At 44.1% G+C, this 12,846-nt stretch overlaps 1 long non-coding RNA gene and 1 pseudogene across 1 annotated transcript; both read right to left on the bottom strand.

The window, feature by feature from the left end:
• Positions 1-5,056: 5,056 nt before the first annotated feature.
• Positions 5,057-9,025, bottom strand: LOC102968940 (annotated as a pseudogene).
• A 1,156-nt stretch (positions 9,026-10,181) lies between these two features.
• LOC122234770 lies at positions 10,182-12,622 on the bottom strand. The gene is made up of 2 exons (XR_006212726.1): positions 11,867-12,622; positions 10,182-11,566 (listed from the first exon to the last, which is right to left on the bottom strand). It is a non-coding gene; the product is annotated as an uncharacterized LOC122234770 (long non-coding RNA).
• Between the last annotated feature and the right edge of the window lie 224 nt (positions 12,623-12,846).

Genomic DNA, 12,846 nt, shown 5'->3' with positions numbered 1-12,846 from the left:
TTGACCATCTTTTCATGTATCTGTTGGCCATCTGAATGTCTTCTTTGGAGAAATGTCTGTTCATGTCTTCTGCCCGTTTTTAATTGGATTATTTGTTTTTTGGGTGTTGAGGTGTATCAGTTCTTTATATATTTTGGATACTACACCTTTATCAGACATGTCATTTGCAAATGTCTTCTCCCATTCAATAGGTTGTCTTTTAGTTTTGTTGATCGTTTCCTTCACTGTGCAGATGCTTTTTATTTTGATGAAGTCCCAATAGTTTATTTTTGCTTTTATTTCCCTTACCTCAGGAGACATATGTAGAAAAATGTTGCTATGACTCATGTCAGAGAAATCACTGCCTGTGTTCTCGTCTAGGAGTTTTATGGTTTCAGGTCTCACATTTAGGTCTTTAAAGCAGTTTGCGTTTATTTTTGTGTATGGTGTGAGGTGACCCAGTTTCATTCTTTTGCATGTGGCTGTCCAGTTTTCCCATCACCATTTGTTGAACGAGACTTTTTCCTATTGCATATTCTTTCTTCCTTTGTTGAAGATTAATTGACATGTGTCATAACATCTTTTTTTTATTAAAAAAATTTTTTTAATATTTATTTATTTTTGAGAGAGAGACAGACTGTGAGCAGGGGAAGAGCAGAGAGGGAGACACAGAATGGGAAGCAGGCTCCAGGCCCTGAGCTGTCAGCACAGAGCCCGATGCAGGGCTCGAACTCACGAACCATGAGATCATGACCTGAGCCGAAGTCGGATGCTCAACTGACTGAGCCACCCAGGTGCCCCGACACATATCATAACGTCTTAATGAAGATTTTGCTGTAATTGATTTCATAAAGACCTGCTATCATTTGTCCTAGAGTCCTGTTCTATTTCTATGCCTATATGCTGTATTTAAGGACAGAGAAGTTACTGTTACCAGCTGTTTTCTAGAAGCCAGTGTTATACAATACAGAATGACCAGATAATAATAGTAATCTCTATTTATTGAGCGTCTTCTATGTGTGAGGCACTGAACAAGGTGTTTTATGTGTTTTCTTATCCCTCGCCTGAAAATCTGCATCCTCTGGTCTTATCCATCAGTAAATAATATTTTCTACCTAGTCACTCAAGCCAGAGACCTCAGAGTCTTTTCCTTCCTTTTGTCCCCCCACATACAAGATCTTTGATTCTACCTTCAAAATATTTCTTGAATCCATCTGCTTTCCTTCAGCTCCACTGCCCCCATCCTAATGTAAGACAGCACCACCTGTCACTTAGACTGTTGCAATAGAGAGCCTCCTAAACAATATCCCCATTCCTACGTTGCCCCCCTCAAATGCTGTTTAGCACATGGCAGAGTAACGGTTTGACAATATACATATAGATTGGACCCTCCCCACTTACCCTCTCATTTAGAATAGAACCCAAGTTCTTGCCATGATCCAGCCACTGCCCCTCTCCATCTCATTGCAGGCCATCCCCCCACCTCACCTACCTCGCTCCTTGTTCTCTAGGGTTCTTTGGATCTCACAGAAGCACACCAAGCTTTTCCTGCCTCTGCACATATTATTCCTCTCTCTGGAATATTCTTCCCTTTGCTCTATGCCGGAATGCCTCCTTCTCAGTTCTGTGATCCCAGTAAATTCTATTTCCTCAGAGAGACTTTTCCTGGCCCCTTGAACTAAAAAGTAGATGCCCTTCTTGACTCTCTTCTTTTTAGTATCACCTTATCAGACTTTGCAGTTTTTAGTCTGTTGACTGTTTTTTAAATTATTATTCTCAGTCTCATATACTAGATGGTAAGTTCCTGGAAGACAAAGACTATGTGTTTTCTTGTCCATTTTTGTATCTCTGACATCTAGCAAATTGCCTGGCACATTCCAGGAGCCCAGGAAAATATTCGGTAAATGATTAATTCTCTCAGAAACCTCTGGCATATCATTTTACAGATGAGAAAACAGGCTCAGCCAGGTGGTGTCCCCCAGACAAGGCCCCTTAGCTGGTGCCACAGTGGTGGCCTGGCACCTCGGCCCAAGCCTGGCCTGAACATCCTTCTCTCCAGTCCACTCCCCTCAGACCTGTCCCCTTCAACTGAAAATGAATACTGCTGCTTGGGGCACCTGGGTGGCTCAGTCAGTCGAGCGTCGGACTCTGGCTCAGGTCATGATCTCATGGTCCGTGGGTTCAAGCCCTGCGTCGGACTCTGTGCTGACAGCTCAGAGCCTGGAGCCTGCTTAGGATTCTGTGTCTCCCTCTCTGTCTGCCCCTCCCCCGTTCACAGTCCTCCCTCCCCCCCACCCCGGAAAATAAATAAACATTAAAAAATTAAAAGAACAAGACAATAAATACTGCTGCCATATCAATCCTTTGTTCGGCAGTGTGCCTTCAAGCACTGCTTTGTTCAAAAGCCTTCTTTGGTTCTCTAATGCTTAACACGTTACATCTAAACTGTTCTGCCTCCACTGTGTGGCCTCACTACTTTCTTGAGTACGGTTCGCCTCCTGCCTGTCTCTGTCTCCTTACACTTCTTCACTTTCTGCTTCTCCCAGATGCCTGTAAACCCTCTCCCCTCTCCCTGGAAAATCCCAGCCTCATTAAGGGCTCAGCTGTCTTCTGTGCCATTTCTCATTACTCAACTTCTCCAACCTCCAAATAGTAACAAAGTCAACCTCAGCTTAACATAATATTTTTTTTGTTTTTTGCTTAGTTCCTGCGTTAGTCTTATGTCATTACCTTTGTAGGGAGGAGGCCACATACTCCTCTAGAGCCTATCAGAATGGGAGAGGAGGACATTTTTCAACTCTAACCCAGCCTGACTCCAGTACTTGCCCCAAAGGAGATGTGATTTTTCTTCCCCACACCTGCCCTCCCCTGGAGACTCCCTTGTTACAAGCGGGAGTGTATTGGAAAAGGAAAAGGGCAGAGAACCGCTGCACAAAATAGCTGACTCGGGAAAGAGGCAACCACGGCACACTGGCCTGAAGAAACAGATGCTGTGCTGTTTCCATCCCTGTTGACGTTCCTTCTTCCACAAAGCTTGCTTTCTTTCTGGCCCGAGCACATTTCTTTTGGGCCCTGTGAAGAAAAGCATTTCTGTTTCTTAGATCACATCTATGAAGATGACTTTGTGAAATGTTGTGATTTGGTGACATCAAACGGAACTCCTGTCGAACGAATGAAAGCTGGCTGGAGTAAAATTTGAAAGGAGGTAACAGTAAGGGACCAGGTAGACGTGTGGCCTATGACTGTCAGAGAGCTTCCTGGAGGAAGCAGAGCCATTGGCCACAGACAGCAAGTGAACCCGCAAAGCCAGAGAGAGGCTAGTGTCCTCAGTGGCCACGGGAGGAGCTTGGAGAGAGCATCGGCCATGGAGAATCATAGAATTTTAAAAAGAGGGGAAGAAAACCTTAGTAATCACTTAAGTAATCAGTCTAGTAATACTTATCAAGAGCTTGGTGTGGTCCAGGCCCCATGCTAGCCATTTTACATGTTTAAACTTCTTTAATTTTCATAATTACCATCTGAGTTACTATTACTACCTACATTTTACAAACATTGGCTCAGGGAGTGGGGGGGGGGGGGGGAGGTAAAAGTACCTAGTACAGCTAGTGACAGGATACAAACATAGACAACCTGGCTCCAGAGTCTACACCCCAACCACTACTCTGCATCTCAATAATCATCTTTATACTAGAATAGAAACTTGCCATTAACATTGAGTTGCAACTGTTTTAAGGACCTCCCTTGTACTTAGTAATTTGCTAGGTATAATTGGGTAGTGTGCCAGGAAGTATAGGCAGATTACTGCCCTTGGGAATGTATGGTCTTGGTAAAAATCAAGAAAAATGCAAATAAAACAATTATTTCAGGTTCTAACAAAATATATACAGTATTGCCTACCAAAACCTGGCTAGTAGGTGATAGATAAGTATTGGTCTAGGAAAGACACCACTCAGTGTTACCCCCAGATTTGTATTTCGAAAGGAACTATAGAAAGGCTGTCTGGGCTTTTCTCTGGCAAGGTCAGTATTTTCAGCATTGAGTTCCCTTTCCTGCTTGTCAGTCTCCACTGCAGTCTTCTGCAGGGACTTTAGGTCTTTGTGTAAAGCAGAGCACTCCTTCCTTAATTATTCTGAATTGGGCAAAAGAGGTAATTTTATTCATTTTAGGTTTAAATCCTAACAAAGCAGTTCATTGTTCGAATATTGGGTGGGTGTGTATCTGAGAGACAAAGTAGTTTTGTTAGAGATAAAAATAAATGACTTTGATTCTTCCTTTGGGGTTGGTTATTTCCAAAGATCCAAAATTGAATCATTTTCACAATAAAACCACTGTTTTTGTTCTTCCATATTGTAGAAATGGCTTTTAAGGCCTTACCCTGAGAAAGCCTAAAATGCCCTCTATTGGCCAAACATGGAATGACTGCTGAACGTTCAAAAAAGTTTTCAAGTTGAAAAAAAAATAAGGAAAATGTGTATCATGCATGTGTGCTTTGCATGTGTGCGAAGCTTTCTCTACAAAACTGCTCATTGCAATATAGTCTGTGAAAACAAAAAAGTTGAAGCAATCTAGCAAAAGGGGTATGGGCTAAATGAATTATGGTACATCCACAAAATAGAACTCAGCTAATATATATGGTATTGTAGAAGAAGACTTAACACAGAAAAATGTTCATGTTACATTAAGTGAAAACTTCATATCACAAAGCTGTTTATTATGATCCCATCTTTATCATCTAAAGGACGAATAGGAAACTAAATAGAATAGCTAAACCGATAGACATCTGAAAGGACGTGTGCCAAAATGTTCAGTGTTCTCAGTTCACAGTTCTCTCTTGGTAGTGGAAGTGTGGGGATTCTTGTTTTCTTCTTTCTTCTTAACTCTCTTTTCTAAACACAATCAATAGGAATTATTTTTGTAAAATAAGAAACAATAGTGAGTTATTTTATTTATTACTACGTTCTTGGATATTATTAGCTTCTTATAAAAGAGACATGGAGAACATTTACAGGAAAGATTTCAGAACCTCAGTGGAATGGGCAGCTTCGTGTGATGCCATGTCACTAGTGATTTATTTATTTTAGTCTACATACTTTCCAAGAAGGTCACCATCTCTAAATGAGAAATCATCCTTGTGGTCCAGAACTAGTTTGGTGCTTCCGTATTCTGGGAGAAGAACTTTATCTCCAACTTCCAGGCTAACTAGTTGAATCTCTCCACCCTTCCCTGTAGAGCCTGATCCAATAGCTACTACTGTTGCCTGCAGTGCTTTTCCTTGAGATTTTTCTGGAAGCATAATGCCTCCTTTTGGTTACAGTTTTGGCTGCACTCCTTGCAACTAAAACTCAAGGAGGGGAAGAAACTTTCTAAATGCCTGTCCTGCGGTGACTCTAGCTGCCGCACCTCCCACTCTGCTCTCATGCCACTGCCATCACAAGGGGACCCCCCCCAAAACACTGTTTTTTAAAAGAAATCAAGAGATGGAACCCCGTAATCCTACAGTTAAAAAAACTGGGATCTCGAGTGGCGAGATGTAAGTGGTGACTTACCCAAAGCTACACATCTGGTTACACTCAACACTGACCTTCAGTTTCTCTTCTAGTGAGTCTCATTATTTATCCAGTTCTTCTGATGAAAAGTTAGTAATCTTGATGCTCTGACTCTTGGCTATCGATTGTTCTTCACAAATGAATCATTGAGACTTGAATCAGAAATGAAGCAGAAATGAGCTATCAGGACATTTATATGGAGCACATTTGAAAAGATCACAATGCAGTTAGGATGGATTTATTTCTCTTATACAGGGTTTGGCAAACTACAGCCAGTGAGCCAAATCTGGCGACACCTACCGTATGTGTCTTACCTATGGCTGCTTGCTCTCTACAGCTGCAGGCAGAGTAGAGACAAACTATATGGCCTGCTAAGCTGAAAATGGTTCCTACCTGTCCCTTTACAGAGAAGTATGCAAACCCCTGCTCTTACAGATAATTTAAATCCTATCCTGCCTCCAGATATTTAAATATTTCACTACACCTTAATGTCTCTAGCTAACCAAAAGGACTCTCAGCTGGCAATTCCACACAAATGTCAGAATAATCATCAGAGCTAGAAAGTCCCCAAATGGCAAGTTGTTTTTCCCTGATACCCTTTTCCTGCCTCCGAGAAACAACAGGCCCTTCCCAGCCTCAACCCCAACAAACTCTCTGAGTGGGTGGGGACGCCTAGGAGGACAAAGACTGGAATGGTGGTGGAGAGGCCCAAAGAGAAGGGCACATTAGGAAATGGTACATTTTCTTAGGGTGCAGGGGATTATATTTCCAGCTAAATTCTTTTTCCATTTGGTGGAATCATGTTGAGGTGACATATTTAAGCTGGGAAGTGCTTGAGCCTGAAATGATAGACCGATGAAAATGCCACACACGGGCACCTGGTGGCTCAGTCGGTTAAGCACTGGACTCTGATGTCAGCTCAGGTCATGATCTCAAGGTTCATGAGATCAAGCCCTAAGTCGGGCTCTGCCCTGACAGTGTGGATTCTCTGTTTCCCTCTCTCTCTCTCTCTGCCCCTCCCCCCTTTCTCTCTCTCTCTCTTTCTCAAAATAAATGAGCATTAAAAGAAAAAAAAAAAAAGAAAATGCCACACAAACTGGGCATGAGGTGGGAGGGAGAATTGGGAATGTGGCTCCAATATACTCACCCACCCATGGGATTTGACCATAATGCTTCAGAAGTGACTGGAACCAGCCTCATTTAGAGACATAAGGGGTGAGAAAGTAATACGCAATAGTAGGTAGGACAACGATGGGCCCTCAAACCACATTCATAAAACGCCGTGGAATTCTCATGTTATTTCTGTATCTGTTTCATATGTTATTTTTGTTTTATAATTAATAATTGAAAATACAAAACAAATTCACCAAAAGCCTACATGCAAGGAGCTTGAGGTGAGAGCATTTCAGGGCCCATGTCCTCTTGCAGTGAAGATGTCCATGGTTACCAGTATACACCCCAAACCAAAGAGCATTCCCTTAATGTTCACTCTGGATAAGACTCCTAGGCCTTCTCACAACATGAGGGGAGCTCCTTCCCACTAGCCAAGAGTGATGGCATTCTGGAATTCCCTACCTCTTTGATATTAATAACAGCAATTCATGCCCCTGTATACTACTAATACCAATAAAAGACAAGAGGAAGAAATATATGGAGAGGTAATAGTTTGAATGTGATCACAGCACAAATTCCTTTCAGCATTCATCTATTGAGTCCCTACTATGTGTCATGCATTGTACTGGACCTTGTAGATATTACAGGGAGTACTAAGACACCAAAATGGACGCCCCCACCCTGCTTTTTGACTTCCAGGAAGGTAGATATTGGGAAGTCTGCTACAGCCACAGCAAAAAGGAAAAGTTTTAATGCTTCCACATTCAAGCTTGCCTCCCAAAAGAGCAAGAATCATGGCTTCTGACTCAGTGTTCACTTTTCCTCCTCCAAACCTCAAGTGCTTTGATCTGCTTGGTGAAAGTTAGGTCACTCGTGGAATCCAGGATACAAGGTACTCTGGGGAAAGTAGCTTTTAGATTTTAAGCTTCTAGCATTCAGTGAGCCACACTTAAAAGGGATCAGAAAAGAGGTGAGAAAGACAATCTAAACATCAGTCACTTTTACCAAAGCGGATGATAGGAAGAGAAGTCCAGGCTAAGAAATAGCAGTGGTTAATCAACAGGGTACACCAGAGGCTTGGGGAGAGCTGAGCTGGGGTGAGAGCAAGTGGGCCATTAGCCAAGCTTTTGTGCCGTGGGAAGCTCTTGGCAAACAACCTCCTCCTCAAGGCCAGGAGAGCAAGGGAAGGCCAACCATCTAACTTCATCCTCTCAGTCATGATGTTTCTCCCTTTGTGCCAGTGGATAAGAAACAAGGAGTTGTGGGGCACCTGGATGACTTGGTTGGTTGTCTGACTCTTGGTTTCAGTTCAGGTCATGATCTCACAGTTCGTGGATTCAACCCCCATGTCAGGCTCTGCACTGACAGCTGCGGAGCCTGCTTGGGATTCATTCTCTCTCTCTCTCTCCCTCTCTCTCTCTCTCTCCCTCCCTCCCCTCTCTCTGTCCCTCCTCTGCTCACTCTCTATCTCTCTCCCTCAAAATAAATAAACATTAAACAAGGAGTAGAGAGAATTGGGGGAAATAAGGAAGGATGGAAACACTTGGTGGAAAAATGCTGAGTTAGGTTTTTAACATGGTAAATTCGAAGCACCCTTAGGGACATCCAGTTAGAGATGTCAAGTAGTCAGTTTTATGTACAATAAGGGTATAAAGTTCAGGAGAAAGAGCTGTGTTGGAAATTTAAATTTGGGAATCTTTAACATATAGACTGTGGTTGAAACCATGGTTGAAACCATACCTTGAGAGTATATGTAGAATAGGAAAGAAGCAAGCCAAGGGCTAATTCTGGGATCCAATAGCTCTGAAGAGGTAAGATGGTGAATGAACCCTGCAAAAGAGACGGGAAAGAGATGGAAAGGAAAGGAAAGGAAAGGAAAGGAAAGGAAAGGAAAGGACAGGAAAGGCTCATGGAATTCAAAGGAGAAGGGGGTTTTAAGAGACTCCACTGTGGTATGATCTAGAGAGTTCAAGAAGGACAGATGGTTGGGCTTGGCAGTTAGAAAGCCATGCTGATCCTGGGGAGAGCAGTTTCAGTGATGGGTGTGAAACCTACTCTGCAATGGGGATAAGAAGGAAATAGAGGAAACAGTATGGACACTTGTGAGAATACTCGCTACCATGGGACAGAGAAAGAAGGTGTGCTATCTAGAGAAGGATGCAAGATTGAAGAAGAATTTTTATTTATTATGATGGGAGAAACTGGCACATAATATAGGCTGCAGCCAAGAAAACCATACAGAGGAAGAAACCAAAAATTCAGGAGAGAGAAGGGTTAACTTATAGAGCAAGTACAAGTTAGAGCCTCCTTGGGGAGATTTAGCCTCAAACCCAGAGGAGATGGTTAAGTTGAGGGTGAGATGGTAGGAAGTTGAGGAAGTTCTTCATGCCTGATAGCTGCATTACTCTATGCAATAAAAGCCAAGTTCCCATTTGCTGGAAGGAGAGGAGATATCTTGGAGTGCAGAGGGGCCTTGGAAACAGTAAGTTTGGAAATAGAAAAGGAAGCTGACTTGGATATTGACTGGATTTATTGTGGTAATCTTTTTTGCAATTTATACAAACATTGAATCATTATGTTGTACACCCAAAACTAATATAATGTTATATGTCAATTATATCTCAACTAAAGAAAAAAAGAGGGGTGCCTGGGTAGCTCTGTCAGTTAAGCGTCCAACTCGATTTTGGCTCAGGCCATGATCTCGTGGTTGAGAGTTCGAGCCCCACGTCAGGCTCTGCACTGATAGCATGGAGCCTGTTTGGGTTTTTCTCTCTCACTCTCTCTCTCTACCCCTCCCCTGTTCATGCGCTCGCTCTCTCTTGCTCTCTCTCAAAATAAGTAAACATTAAAAATAAGAAAGGAAAGAGCTGACTAGAAGAAACACATGGACAGATGGCCCAGTGGCACTGCATGAGTTAATCATGCATTTATAGTGGTATCTAAATTCATATGGTGATGGCACTTATCCAGAGATAGAGCACAGAAGGCTGATGGGTTAATCTCATAGGTTTTGTCCCTTGGTCAGGTGCTGGCAAGGGAACACAGGAAGACATTCCCTAGGGAGATGTTTAGATGGATACATGGGGTCATGGTAGGATAGGGGAGAAAATAAAATCAAGTGATTTTATTAGCTACCTGAGAAAAAAGGGTGAGAGGGCAAGGGACCATCAGTCTTAAGGAAGTAGAAAAGCAAATAAACCAGTTTTGGGAGAAAGATAGAATCTAGAGATCAAAGATCAATTTATTGGAGTTAAAACTTGGAAGGTGGAAGACTTCTGGGCACTAGCAAAACTCCTCCACAGAGTATTTCCACTTTTTCCCCCCCACTCTTTTCTCTTTCTTTCTTCCCATTTTCCCTTCACTTCACTCAGAACCACGCTTTTCTTCTTCACTCCTCTCTGAAACAAGAATACCTTTAAAGAGCTTTAAATGGAGGATTGACATGATTTGATATGAAATGTTCAGAGCAGCAAGAGACATTAAAATAAGATTTGTAGCAGCACTGATTGACACAACACTAGGAAATAATTAAATACTCATCAGTGGCATGGATAACGCTGCCTTTATTTAGTCTGAAAACAAAAATTAAGCTGCATTGCTCAGTGGTGTAGACAGGGGTAGTTAAACTTGGAAAACAAGGAAATGACTGTCAGAAAAGTCAAGATGCTGGTGACCTCTGGGAGAATGGAGGTTGTCTTCAGCAGGGAGGACCCTTGGAGTATGTGGGGACTGGTAATATTCTAGTTCTTGACTGAGGAGTGGTTTTATGGGTAGCTCCTTTATAATTATTCTTCAAACCGTACATATATAGTTTTGCACTTTGCTGTATCATATATCCTAACTATAGAGAAAACATGCATGGAATGATACATACCATATATAGGAGAGGGGGGGATGAAATTAGGGAGGCATGTGCAGATACAATTGTGTTTGTGATATTGCATTTCATGAGCAGGGAGCTAAGTATTATCTATAATTGTTTACGTGTCTAAAACATTTAAATCAAAATGAAAACTGAAAAGGTGATATGGAAAAGAAGATGGATGCTTTTGCTTCTGTTTTCATTTCCTTTCTGGTTGTTAAATTATTCAGTAAGTTAGAATCAGGAGGGAAAATTCAGTAGCTGAATCAGTACTCTGGAGATTTGCCAGCATTCAGTTCTTTTTGTTAGGGAGACATGGAGAATAGAATCCAGTTACTAATCTCAGGGCTTGATCTCAGGCCTGTTTGGTTTACTCTTGGAGAAGTGATCCCAGAGGATACCTGCCTGTATTCTGACAACAGCCCCCGCCTCTGCATGAGTATGTGCTACTCATCCCATCCTTCTCTTAAAGGCTCACTGACCCTTCCCTGCAGCCTTCATGTGAACTGGCCTGGAAGTCATTCCGCTGTTGGGTGGGAATAGCTGCTGCCAGCAAAGTGCCCTGCTTTCCCAGAAAGCCTGTTCCAACCCCTTCCCACTCATTCAGCAAGTCTTCATTCCAGGCTGCTGACCTTGGATCCAACCCCCGCCCCGCCCCGCCAAATGTGTAAACAGAAATAACTGGGAAACTGTATTACTAAAGGAAATCCTCAGCAGAAATGGAAAATGAAAACTCCAACACATTCAGGATGCAATGTAAAAGTAGTTACACGTGGATTTCCCTACCTCCTGAGCCTCTGGGTCCCCCTTCTCATTCTCTTTATACAGGCTTTCCTTAAGGAGTTGGAAAAACTGTCTTCCTGACTCAATTCTGTGGTTTTCTCACATGGATTCCTAGGGTGAGGAGAGGCCGCCTGGGAGGGTGGAGAAATGGAAGGAAGCTGGTCCAGGTAACTCCATGTTGAGTGAATCGACCCAGGATCTGCTCAGACTTCTTGGTAGGTAAGATAATAAAATCCTCATTTAAGCCAAGTTTGGTCGCAGTTTCTGTTACAGCTGAAACGTCCTAATTGTCATGGGACAGAAAGAGGAAATTTTGTTATACATGTCCTTGGGAAGGGCTGGAGAGAGTAGTGATAGATAAGAGAAAGGCTCAAGGGGCCCTCTTTAGGGCAGTGCTACTCCAAGAGTGGTTCATGCACCTGCAGCATCAGGATAACTTGGGAGTTTGTCAGCAGTGCGAACGTGAGGGCTTCACTCCAGACAGACCAAATCAGATTCTCTAGAGGTAGGACTGGGACTCTGTATTTTAACAAGGCCGCCCTCCGGTGATTTCGATGCAACTGATGTGGGAGAAAACACTGACCTGGAGCACTTCTCCACCTGGGAGTGTGATTGGTCCAACAGAGGAAGTGCTGTGTGTGCCTCTAGCTCATTGCCCACTTCTCTGAAGCTGTTCCAGTCTTCTAGGTCTCAGTTGCCTTTTCTGTCACAACAGTAGGATCAGATGAGGAACTGGGTGTCAAAATGGTTTGAAAGAGCTCAGAGCGTGATGCCTAGGAGAGTCAGTCCCTGAGCTGACCCAGCCCCTCCCAGGGGACACAGCCTGAGGCTGCAGACAGTATGTCAGCTTCTTTGGGTGGGGCCTGTGTCCATCCGCGGAGGAACTGGCACGTAGAGGATGGAGGGTCACTGTCATTTTTAACTGAACTCAGGTGCTCTTATTTTGAGGTTTCTTCTTTTCGGGTTCCTGCATGAGTCCATCAGGAAGGACTGGAAACCCAGGTTTTGCCCTTGTGGCCTGTGGAGGGTCGCCCGATCGCAATGCTGCCCCTCCTCTCTCACAACCTCAGCGACCTCAGCCGTCCTCCCGCCACACGCTCCGCATCCTCAAGACGTCCTCCCGCCACCTCCACTGAGGTGACCTGGTCCCCCCCTCCTACGGATTTCCCCGGCCTTCGACGCCCCAGGAGACACAGGACCCACTGCCCTGAAGATCGAACAGCTAGTTCGAGAGCCCTGCCTCCTGTCTAGTTACTAGGCGTCGACTCCAATGCGGGAGCCACCCTCCGAGCCAACGAGGAGGGTCCGCGTAGATGTGGCGATCTCGCGCGCCGCCCTGTGCGCCGGGCGGATAGCGAATGGAAGGGGCGCCCCCGCTGGCCTGAGGACCAATCAGAGCAGGGCAGGCAAGCAGGTCCGGCTCCCAGTGGCCACTCGGGCGCAGACTCAACGCGTTGCCTGCTCTTGGACTGGACAAGCCTCCTGCCAATCAGGGGCGGAGCAAGAGGAGCCTCGGCCAATAGCGGGAGGCGGCCGGGTCGGGCCGGTGGCCCTGCGGTCCGC

This window comes from Panthera tigris, chromosome E3 (assembly GCF_018350195.1).
Source record: "Panthera tigris isolate Pti1 chromosome E3, P.tigris_Pti1_mat1.1, whole genome shotgun sequence".
Classification (NCBI taxonomy): domain Eukaryota; kingdom Metazoa; phylum Chordata; class Mammalia; order Carnivora; family Felidae; genus Panthera; species Panthera tigris.
Note: the sequence above shows the minus strand (reverse complement) of the source record. Positions and strands in the feature narration are given on the sequence as shown.